A 12,022-nucleotide genomic window follows, 5' to 3' on the forward strand; every position below is an offset into this window, starting at 1 on the left:
AGGGACTATTTTTTGTATATTAAAATTTTTTTGAAACTATTTTGCTTGTGAAAGTTTTTTGAATTTTGTTGTGACAAACTTGGAAAATCTGGCTTGCTTTGGGTAGTTGCATCAGAAGAATATGAATTACAATTTTACCACAGAATCTGAGTAATTACTTTGACTCCCTACCTTGATACTGAGTAAAACGTTCCAGTATAACATTGGTTCATGTGAAGTTGAAGTAGTTGACTTTGAAGAAAATTTAGGAGCTGCATTGCTTTACTGGTCATTTTTCTTTTACATCAAAACTCTAAATTATATTAATGGCTGTTTATTTTCTTGAGTCTGTTTTCAAAATAAATAAATAAAATAAAAGAGCTGATGATTTTTGCTGGCAAGGTAGCTACCTAAATTTTGAATCATTTCCAAGGTGTTCCTAATGTGCTAAGGTATTCCATTGATTGAGAATAATTTAATTTGTTTACTGAATAGTAACATTTCAGTGATCCTCTACTTTACTGTAAGGTCATTGCTGATCTTTACCAGTACTACTTTCTAGTACGGACCCTTAATATCCACTATTCTTTAATATTCTTATAGTACAAGTTGAATTGGTAGATCATGAGCCATATTGCTGCCAGAATAAATTTTATATACTTTTGAACACTGTGATTGGGGACTATGATTAGAAACAGCACATGTAATGAGCTTTTACAGTAATTGCAATTGTTTAACCAACAGGCTAAACAATATTTTTTTAAAAACAGTATGGTCAACTTGCAGTTTATAGAACTTGCAGAAGTTTATGGTCCTACTTGAAATCGAATGATTGAATTTATCCTGATTTTTTTTAAGAACTGTTTTTTGATGTACTTTCACCTTGGTCTGTGGAGCAGGAAATCATGGAGCGAGTCGGAGACAGTTCCTTGTGGACTTGATGCACCTGCATTAAGAGGCAAGTGGAGCCTGTCAGGACTTGTCTGTGGAGTGGGAGATTGCTTGGTCATTAGTAATTTAGCAAGAGCCACTAAAAAGAAGGGAGGTGTAAATGGAGTGGCCATTGTGTATAAGGGTTAGTGTTAGAGTGGTCAGGCTTTGGTGGGAACAGTCAGAAACTAGAACTTAAGCGTAAGAAGTTAGAACCAAAGGAATAACACACGTAGGCAGGATGATAGTGAAGGCAGTGGAGTGCTTCTCCTGTAAGATATGAGATTGCAGGATACCCAACATGCTCCCTAATGACGCCATCTGCAGGAAGTGCATCCAACTTCAGCTCCTGACCGACAAGTTTATACTCAGGACCATCTGAGAAGCTGAAAACATCATAGATGACACTTTACTGAGGTGGGTCACACCCAGCGTGCAGGCCTCAAATAGCAGATGGACCAGAAGTAAGGGGAGTAAGCAGTTGATGTAGGTGTCCCCCCAGCAAACAAGTATACTTACCCTTTCAGATACTGCTTGGGGGTGAACTTTCAGGGCACGGCATCAGCAACGAGGCCCACGGCACTGTGGCTCAGCAGGGAAGGGTAAAGTCAGGCAGAGCGATAGTGATGGGAGACTCAATGGAGGGAAGGACGGAAGATTCTGTGGCTGCGAAAAGAAATGCCAGGATGGTGTGTCGCCTCCCAGGTACTAGTGTACAGGATGTCTGAGTGACTGCAGAATATCCTCAAGAGGGTTGGTGAGTAGCTAGGGGTCATGGTGCACATTGGCACTAATGACAAGTGGAAAGAGGGAAGAGGTCCTGCGCAGAGGGTATAGGGAATTAGGAAAGAGACAAGATTTATAAGGTAGTAATTTCTGGATTACTCCAAGTAAGTGCCACGTGCTAGTCAGGGCAGGAATAGGATGATAGTACAGATGAATGAGTGGCTGAGGAATTGGTGCAGAGGGTAGGGTTTCAGGTTATTGGATAATTGGAACCTTTTCTGTGGCAGGGGTGTGCCTAAATGAGGGTAATCGATATCTTGGTTTCAAGGTTTGCTGATGATGCTCCAAAGGGTTTAAATTAGCTGGGCAGAGGGTTTGGAACTGGAGCACTAGGTCAGAAAGTGGAGGGGTGGAGAGGAAGGTTGACATCAGGGCCAGTAAAAACACGAGCAAGGTAATAGATACAATGGGATGGATAGTTTATAGTGGGTGAATTTTAATATTGGGAGTATTATGGGTAAAGGTGATGAACTTAGAGCGTGTAACTATGATGCTGTGGCCATTACAGAGACTCGGTTGAGAGAGGGACAGGAACAGGTGCTTAATGTCCCAGCTGCACTCAGAGGGACTTGTCCGCTGAGTCTATATGGGTACAACTCAAATATAGGAAGGGTGCAATCACTCTGGTTGTACTACAGATCCCCCAATAGCAGCTGGGACAGTGAGGAACAGATATGCAGGCAGATTAAGGAAAGGTCTTAAAAACAATAGGGTTGTTGTTATGGAGTCTTCAACTTCTCTGTATAAATTGGAATTTGCTGAGTACAAGAGGTTTTGATGGGACAAAATTTGTTAGGTACATCCAAGAGGGTCTCTTAAATCAATGTCTAGGTAGTCCAACAAGAGGAAGAGCTGTACTGGATCTGGTGTTGGGCAATGAGCCTAGCTCGATGACTGACCTTTCAGTGGTGAACAGTTAGAGAATAGTGACCACAACTCCTTAAGTTTTAAGATGGCTATAGATAAAGCTAATTATGGACCTTGAAGCATGGCAAATTACAAGAGCATTAAGCAGGAACTAGGAGAGTTAACGGCTATTTTTGGACGTCTACATCTGACATGTGGAGTGTGTTTAAGACCAACTGCACAGAGTACAAGACAAGTATGTTCCAGGAGAAGGATAGCAAGGTAAGAGAACCTTGGATGTTAACAGGTGATGGATTTAGTCAAGAAAAAAGAAAAGTGTGCAAAGTTTAGCAAGCAAGAATAAAACAGAGCCCATGAGGATTACAAAGAAGACAGAAAAACAAACTCATTAAGGGAATTAGAAAAGCGAGCAGGGTCCATGAAAAGCCCTTGGCGGGTAAGATTAAAAGCATTCCACACAGACAGCAAGAGCGAGGGTATTAAAATATGTTTTCCCCACTTTTCACTGAAATTGCAGTTTCTTCTGGTAAGATGGCAGTGTGTGCAAATGCAACGGCTTCTTCGGGGCCAACCAAAGTGCTTTTTTTCCTCTGTAAAATATGTTTTTTAATGATCTAAAGACAATTCCACTCCAAGAACGCTGGGTAGTGCAGGGCTACTCCATCGGTGAGCTGCTCTGATCAGAGTAGCTGGACTGGTGTCAAAGGGGCCGGCCGTGATGGAGCGGAGAGTCTGCTGAGTACCGGCCAAGGCCGGGATGGTGGAGACTGAGGTGTTGACGGAGCCAGTCGGGATATTGGAGGAGCTGGTCAGGATTTTGGAGGAACCAGTCAGGATATTGAGAAAGGAGCCAGTTGGGATATCAGAGGACCCTGCTGGGATGTCGGAGGAGCAGTTTGGGTTCGGGGGACCCTGCTGGGATGTCAGAGGAGCCCGTCTGGGTTCGGAGGACCCTGCTGGGATGTTGGAGGAGCTGGTTTGGGTTCGGAGGACCCTGCCGGGATGTCGGAGGAGCCAGTTGGGATATTAGAGGACCCTGCTGGGATGTCGGAGGAGCCAGTTTGGCTTCGGAGGACTCTGCTGGGATGTTGAAGGAGCCAGCTGGGATATCAGAGGACCCTGCTGGGATGTCGGAGGAGCCGGTTTGGGTTCGGAGGACTCTGCTGGGATGTTGAAGGAGCCAGCTGGGATATCAGAGGACCCTGCTGAGATGTCGGAGGAGCCGGTTTGGGTTCTGAGGACTCTGCTGGGATGTTGAAGGACCCTGCTGGGATGTCGAAGGACCCGGTTTGGGTTCGGAGGACCCTGCTGGGATGTTGAAGGAGCCAGCTGGGATATCCGAGGACCCTGCTGGGATGTCGGAGGAGCCGGTTTGGGTTCGGAGGACTCTGCTGGGATGTTGAAGGAGCCAGCTGGGATATCAGAGGACCCTGCTGAGATGTCGGAGGAGCCGGTTTGGGTTCTGAGGACTCTGCTGGGATGTTGGAGGAGCCGGTTTGGGTTTGGAGGGGCTGACCTGGCTGCAGATGGCTACTCAGAAGCATCAGAGTTGGCGCACTATAACTGTGGGAGATTGTTTTGGACATTTCACTTGCAATCGCAAGTCTCTGTTGTACGTGATAATTTAAGTTGCTGCAGGCCTGTTACCCTTGTCTGGTGGAGGGACAGATGATACAGGAGCTGTCTAGCCTCAGTTACAGTGAGGACTCGGCCTCAAGGTTGAGGGAGTTTGGTATGGGCCCCCAAATCCTAGCGCCTTTCTACAGGGGCACAATTGAGAGCATCCTGACTGGCTGCATCACTGCCTGGTATGGGAACTGTACCTCGTTCAATTGCAGGACTCTGCAGAGATTGGTGCGGACAGCCCAGCGCATCTGTAGTTCTGAACTTCCTTTGATTCAGGACATTTACAAAGACAGGTGTGAAAAAAGGGCCCGAAGGATCATTGGGGGCCTGGGTCACCACAACCACAATCTATTCCAGCTGCTACCATCCAGGAAGTGGTACCACAGCATAAAAGCCAGGACCAACAGGCTCCAGGACAGCTTCTTCCACCAGGCCATCAGACTGGTTTACTCATGCTGATTTGAGTGTATTCTATGTTACATTGACTGTTCTGTTTACTATAAATTATTATAAATTACTATGATTGCACATTTAGACGGAGACGTAACGTAAAGATTTTTACTCCTCATGTATGTGAAGGACGTAAGAAATAAAGTCAATTCAATTCAGTTCAAGCCTCAGGCTTGCCTGCTGCTGCAGACCAAGAGAGAGGCATGGAAACGCTTGCAGCATGGCGTTCGAGCTTGGCTGGGGCCTGGCCTCTCCCACTGGTGCTGCTTTCCTGTGTTCAAGCAGTAGAATGACATGCTGGAAGTATGCATCTGCACACTGCCGGGAGACTGTGCCAGACACTGTCGCTCAGGGTCTTGAACTATATATATATCTATATATGAACTATATGACTTGTGAGTGAATATGCTTCTTTGCTAGCTATTCTGAATTACGTTACTTCCTATTTTTGAATGCTTGCTTGCTACTTTGAATGTTTTGCACCTTGGCCCCAAAGGAACATGGTCTTGTTCAGCTCTATGTATGTATGGTTTGAATGATAATTAAACTATTTGATTTGAAGAACTTAAGAGGGATATTATAATGCTGAAAAGGTGGGGATAATAATGTAATGACTAATACTAGACTAGTGGTCTGAATCAATTGTATTAAACTCTACCCAACTGCTGGGAATTTAACTAAGCAATATAGGATTTTCAAAAAAAAAACAATGGTATCTATTATGACAGAGGAACTACTTTTTGTCCTGTCCATAACTCAATGTTATGGAGTTTTTCAAAGTTTCAAAATTGAGTTTATTTTCATATGCATAAATATATGTGTGGACAGATGCAATGAAAAACTTACTTGCCACAGCATCACAGGCATATTGCTTCAGAAAACATAAAATTTTACAAGAAGAACACAATTGGTTTAATCATAAATGATTGAAACAGACTTTTTCTCTTCATTATTTTCAAAAAAAATCTAAGGGCTCAAATGAAAGAAAAAGAAATAAAATGTTGTGTAATGTTGTCGTGGTTTATCGTCTACTTCCTTTCAGTGTTGAAGACTGAAATTAACCTTTGATTACCACTTCATTTGTCCACTGTTCCTGTTCCCAAAGTAGCTTAAAGTAGCAAGATGGCACTGGCGGACCTTGACGATGTGCTGCCAGCTGCTTACTTAACATCTGAATATACCTCTACTGAATTAAGGCTGATTTATACTTCTGCGTCAAATCGACACCATAACCTACGCGCGTTGTAAGCATTTATACTTGTGCATTGATGTGTCTGCTTCGCTCTGCAATTCGCGCATGTCACCCATGTGCACACACCTGCCTGTGCAAGGCTTCATGGTCATGGTAGTCTTTCTCAGGGTAAACAAGTTTAAAGCGAGCGTCTTTTTCGTAAAAGCAAAATGTGTCTCCATAATTTCGTAGGTCTGTAAAGCTTTATGGAAAACATTGCAGCCAGAGTTCCTTCCCTGCTCTTCAGTCACCCAATGGGAAGCTATTGCGGCGTAGGAGGAAATGCGATGCTACCAAGCGGACTAATCACAGTTGTTGCGGTCTGCGTTGCCGTGATGCGTAGTTACATTTTGGGAGAGGTGTGCGTCAGGCTAAGGCGTATGGATCCGCTTAGACTCTGCATAGGGTTCGCAGCTACGCCGTACCTACTGCGTCGATTTGACACAGAAGTATAAATCAGCCTTTACTCTCACTGCAATCTGCAGCCTGTAACTTCCCTTTAAGCAGTGTAGTTTTGAACCATATAAATCAACTTGCAATTTCATGATCTTCTGAAGGACTTGGCAGACTTAACTCAAGCATACAGGTACAGCACCTTTAAGCAGACGAAGGTACAGCACATTGCCATGACCGAAAGAGAGGGAGGAGTGAACTGACTGAAATGGCAAGCAATGCAAGTTCCTCTACCCAGCATCTTGTTAGCAAATATACAGTTGCTGAAGAACAAGATTAAGGACCTAAGGACAAGATCAGAGGGAAATGAGGAATTGTTGTGTTTCATGTTTCCCAGAGACATGGCTCACTCTGGACACACCAGATGCATCTTGATACACATTATGGACCAAATTGCTGATTCAGAAAAGGCAAAAGTTGGGGTCTGTGTGTTTCATCATAAACTCTTTGTGGTGCTTGGACACAGTGGTTTTGTCATACTTTTGTTCCCCCGGCCTAGAAGATCTAATGATTAAGTGCTGACCATTCTACTTACCAAGAGAGTTTTCCTCCGTGATTCTGACTGCAGTTTACATACTACCAAAAACCAATGTTAGCCAGGCACTCAAGTTATTGAATGCTACCATCACCAAACAAGAAGCAGCCCACTCCAATGCATTTCAGATCATGGTTGGGGACTTCAAACAGGCTTGTTTGAAGAATTCTTTGCCGAGTTATTATCAGCATATTATGTCTTTCAAAGTGAAGCTGAGTGACATAGGTGACATCAAGGCCTCATTCCCAGATGAGCTCAATGCCCTCTATGCTCGCTTTTACTGTCAAAACACAGGGGAACCTTCACGAGCTCCCACAACCCACAATGACCCAGTGATTTTGGTCTCAGAGGCTGAAGTAAGAGCATCTTTCAGGAGGGAGAACCCACAGAAAGCCTCTGACCCTGCTGGGGTACCTAGCCGAGTGCTTAAGACCTGTGCTGATCAACTGGCTGGAATATTCACCGATATCTTTAACCTTTCACTTCAGCAGTCTGAGGTACCCACCTGCATCAAGCAGGCTTCAATGATAACAGTGCCCAAGAAGAATGTGCTAACCTACCTCAATGACTATCCCCCGGTAGCACTTACATCCACTGTGAGGTAGTGCTTTGACAGGTTGGTGATGAAGCATATCAACTTGTGCCTGAGAAGCAACTTGGATGCACTCCAATTTGTCTGCCGGCACAAGAGATCCACAGCAAATACCATTTCATTGGCTCTTCACTCAACCCTGGAACAGCTTATCAGCAAAGGTGCATACATCAGGATGCTCTTTATCAACTACCACTTGGCATTCAATACTATCATCCCCTCAAGACTAATCATTAAGCTTCAAGACTTTGACCTCAATTCCTCCTTGTGCACTTGAATCCTCAATTTCCTTACTTGAAGACCCAAGTTAGTTCGGATTGGCAGCAACATCTCCTCCATCAGCGCAGTTCCACCATAAGGCTATGTGCTTAGCCCCCTGCTCTACTTGTTTTATACTTGTGACTCTAAGACTAAGCACAGCTCCAATGTCATAGTTAAGTCTGCTGGGACATCATTGACATTAGCATCAGCATATAGAAGAGAGATTGAAAATCTGGCTGAGTGGTGCTGCAGCAACAACCTCTCACACAATATCAGCAAGGCCAAGGAGCTGATTATTGACCATAGGAGGAGAAAACCAGAGGTCCATGAGCCAGTCCTCATCGGAGTCCTCATGCAGAGGATCAGCAGCTTTAAATTCCTCAGTGTTATTATTTCAGAGGACCTGTCCTGAGTCTGGCATGTAAGTACAATTATGAAAAAAGCACAGCATTGTCTCTACTTCCTCAGGAATTTGTGATGTTTCAGCATGACATCTGAAACTTTGGCAAACTTACATGCATGTGTAGTGGAGAATGGTTGCATCATGCCTGGCATGGAAACTCTAATGCCCTTGAATGGAAAACCCTACAAAAAGTAATGGGTACAGCCCAGTCCATCACAGGTAAAGCCCTCTGCACCATTGAGCACATTACATGGAGAGCCGTTGCAGGAAAGCGGCATCCATCAATGATCCCTTTCCACCCACCACACAGGCCATGCTCTCTTTTCGCTGTTGCCATCAGGAAGAAGGTACAGGAACCTCAGGTCTCATAACTGTCATGGTCTGGTCCATGAAGTCCACATTCTGGTTCACGGTCTGGTCCATCGATCCGTATTCCAGGTTTTCCCTTGTCCTGTTGTGTGCCTTAATTGATTTTGGGCTGGCTACATAAATAGCTCCCGGGTTCAGCTTCATTGGCTGGACTGTTCCCTCCCCTTCTCCTTCCTTCTGAAGCCCTGCCTGCAGCCTTGCTTGCAACCTCACCTATGCCCTCGCCCGTAAAACCGTCAAGTTCAACCGCCGGAGCAAGACCGGGGCCTTGCTGTGTCAAGATAAGGAACAGTATGTCATTGTTTGGAATTGTCTCTCTGTGTCCTCGTCTTTGCTAGGTAGGTCCAGCCGTTTGCCACTACCTTGAGTTGGGAACTGTTTCTGTGTCCACACCTTCGCTAGGTTGGTCTGGCATTCTGTGTATGAGTCCCAGCCCTACATCTTGTTCCCAAGGAGGGGTCCCGGCTCTGTGTTCCATGTTCCTGTCTCCCAAGATTACCAAGGCTCTGTGTTCTGCGTTCCTGTCTCCCAGGATTACCAAGGCTGTGTTCTGCATTCCTGTCTCCCAAGATTACCAAGGCTCTGTGTTCTGCGTTCCTGTCTCCCAAGATTACCAAGGCTCTGTGTTCTGCGTTCCTGTCTCCCAAGATTACCAAGGCTCTGTGTTCTGCGTTCCTGTCTCCCGGGATTACTAAGGCTCTGTGTTCTGCGTTCCTGTCTCCCAGGATTACCAAGGCTGTGTTCTGCATTCCTGTCTCCCAAGATTACCAAGGCTCTGTGTTCTGCGTTCCTGTCTCCCAGGATTACCAAGGCTGTGTTCTGCATTCCTGTCTCCCAAGATTACCAAGGCTCTGTGTTCTGCGTTCCTGTCTCCTGGGATTACCAAGGCTCTGTGTTCTGCGTTCCTGTCTCCCAGGCTTACCAAGGCTCTGTGTTCTGCGTTCCTGTCTCCCAAGATTACCAAGGCTCTGTGTTCTGTGTTCCTGTCTCCCGGGATTACTAAAGCTCTGTATTCTGCGTTCCTGTATCCCAAGAATACCAATGCTTTGCGTTCCTGTTCTCCCTTGACCAAGGCTCTGTGTTCCTATTCTCCCTCGACCAAGGCAAGGCTTTGTGTTCTCGTCCTGTCCATGTGCCTTGCCACGCCCAGGAGCACCTCAACCAGCTCAGTGCTGGGGTTCCCTCGTCCTGTCCAGGAGTCTTACGTCCAGCCCTGTTGCCACTCCTCGTCCTGTAGCCACGTCCTGTCCTCGCCTAGATCCGGGGTCTGCCCCCGAGTCAAGACCCAGGTTCCCGGTCCCTCTCCAGTCTCTAGCTTGGAGTCCTTGTCCAGGTTCCAAGTTCCTAATTCCTTGTCCAGGTCCCACTTTCCTAGTCTAGTCCTAGCCCAGGCCCGGTATCCTAGACTCATCCAGGGCCTGTGTCTTGTCCAGTGTGGTTTCTTCCTCACTTCCCTTGCTTTCCTGTTTCTAGTACTTCAGTGTCTGTGTCTTGCATTTGGGTCCGCCACCAATGACCCCAATATGACAGGACAGTCTAGCCAGACATAGACCCAGCGACACAGACACTGTCATTTAACTCTCGCTATCCTGGATTCTCTCCTGTTGAATGCCCCTCCCCCACCCACCCGTGTCGTCCTTAGTCCTGGAGAGCCTGTTTGGTCGCCAGGAGGCTCCCATAGAGGGGGGTACTGTCATGGTCCGGTCCATGAAGTCCGCATTCTGGTTCACAGTCCGGTCCATGGATCCGTATTCCATGTTTTCCCTGGTCCTGTTGTGTGCCTTAATTGAGGCACCTGATTCTGATTTTGGGCTGGCTACATAAATAGCTCCTGGGTTCAGCTTCATTGGCTGGACTGTTCCCTCCCTTTCCTCTTCCTTCTGAAGCTTTGCCTGCAACCCTTGCCTGAAGCCTTGCCCGCAACCTCGCCTGTGTCCTCGCCCGTAACGCCATCAAGTTCAACCGCTGGAGCAAGACCGGGGCCTAGATGTGTCAAGATAAGCAACAGTCTGTCATTGTTTGGAATTGTCTCTTTGTGTCCTTGCCTTCGCTAGGTAGTTCCGGCCATTTGCCATTACTTTGAGTTGAGAACTGTCTCTATGTCCATGTCTTCGCTAGGTAGGTCCGGCCGTTTGCTGCTACCTTGTGTTGGGAACCGTCTCTGTGTCCACGCCTTCTCTAGGTTGGTCTGGCCATTTGCCGCTACCTTGTGTTGGGAACCGTCTCATGTTCAGCATTCTGTGCATGAGTCCCAGCCCTACGTCCTGTTCCCAATGAAGGGTCCCAGCTCTGTGTTCCATGATCCTGTCTCCCAAGATTACCAACGCTCTGTGTTCCTGTGCTCCCTCGACCAAGGCTCTGCGTTCCTGTCTCCCAAGATTACTAATGCTCCGCATTCCTGTTCTTCCTCGACCAAGGCTCTGCGTTCCTGTTCTTCTTCGACCAAGGCTCTGCGTTCCTGTTCTCCCTTGACCAAGTCAAGGCTTCATTTTTTCATCTTGTCCATGTGCCTCACCCAGCTCGGTACTGGGGTTCCTTCGTCCTGTCCAGGAGTCTTCCGTCCAGTCCTGTTGCCACTCCTAGTCCTGTAGCCACATCTTGTCCTCGCCTAGATCCGGGGTCCGAGCCTGGGTCAAGTCCCAGGTTCCGGGTCCCTGTCAGGTCTCTGTCACAAAGGGGTGCTGGGAACTGACCCAAATGCAAGACACAGACACTTAAGTACAAGGAACAGGACTTGACTAGAGTAAGGACGTGACAGGATACAGACAAGGAGCAGGGACAAGAACACAGACTAGGGCTTGGACCCCGAGCCAGAGACTGGACAAGGACCTAGAACCTGGGTCTTGCCTTGGGCTCGGGTGCCAGAACCAGGCATGGACATGACATGACTGCAGGGCTTGAGGCTGGGGTCTTGGTCTTGAGGCTTGAGCTTGGAGGCAGGCTTGGGGTCTCGAGGCTTGAGGCTTGCAGGCAGGCTTGGGTTTTTGAGGCTTGAGGCTTGGAGGCAGGCTTGGGGTCTTGAGGCTTGGAGGCAGGCTTGTGGTCTTGGTCTTGAGGCCTGCAGGCTGGGGTCTTAGTCTTGAGGCCAGCAGGCTGGGGTCTTGGGTCTAGGGTAGTTCGAGGCTTGGGTATGGACTCCGAAACAGAGACTGGGCAAGGACCCAGAACCTGGGATGTGACTCGGGCTTGGACTCAAGAAGTAGGCAAGGGCAAGACGAGGCTACAGGACTGGACATGGCTTGGGTGTGGAACTTCTGGGTAGGGCGAGATACAAGGACAGATAAAGGCATATGGACAGGACTCGGATAGGACTGGACTAGACACAGACTGGACAAGGGCCTTCAGGAGCATGGAACCTTGGACTAGAAGAGACAGGAGCACGGAACACAGACCAGGACCCCTCCTTGGGAACAGAACGTAGGGCCGGGACTCATACACAGAACACTGACCTTGAAGAGACAGATCCCAACACAAGGTGGCGGCAAACGGCCAGTCCCACCTAGCGAAGGCGTGGACACAGAGACAGATCCCAACACTAGG

Source organism: Mobula birostris, chromosome 11, assembly GCF_030028105.1.
Source record: "Mobula birostris isolate sMobBir1 chromosome 11, sMobBir1.hap1, whole genome shotgun sequence".
NCBI lineage: Eukaryota > Metazoa > Chordata > Chondrichthyes > Myliobatiformes > Myliobatidae > Mobula > Mobula birostris.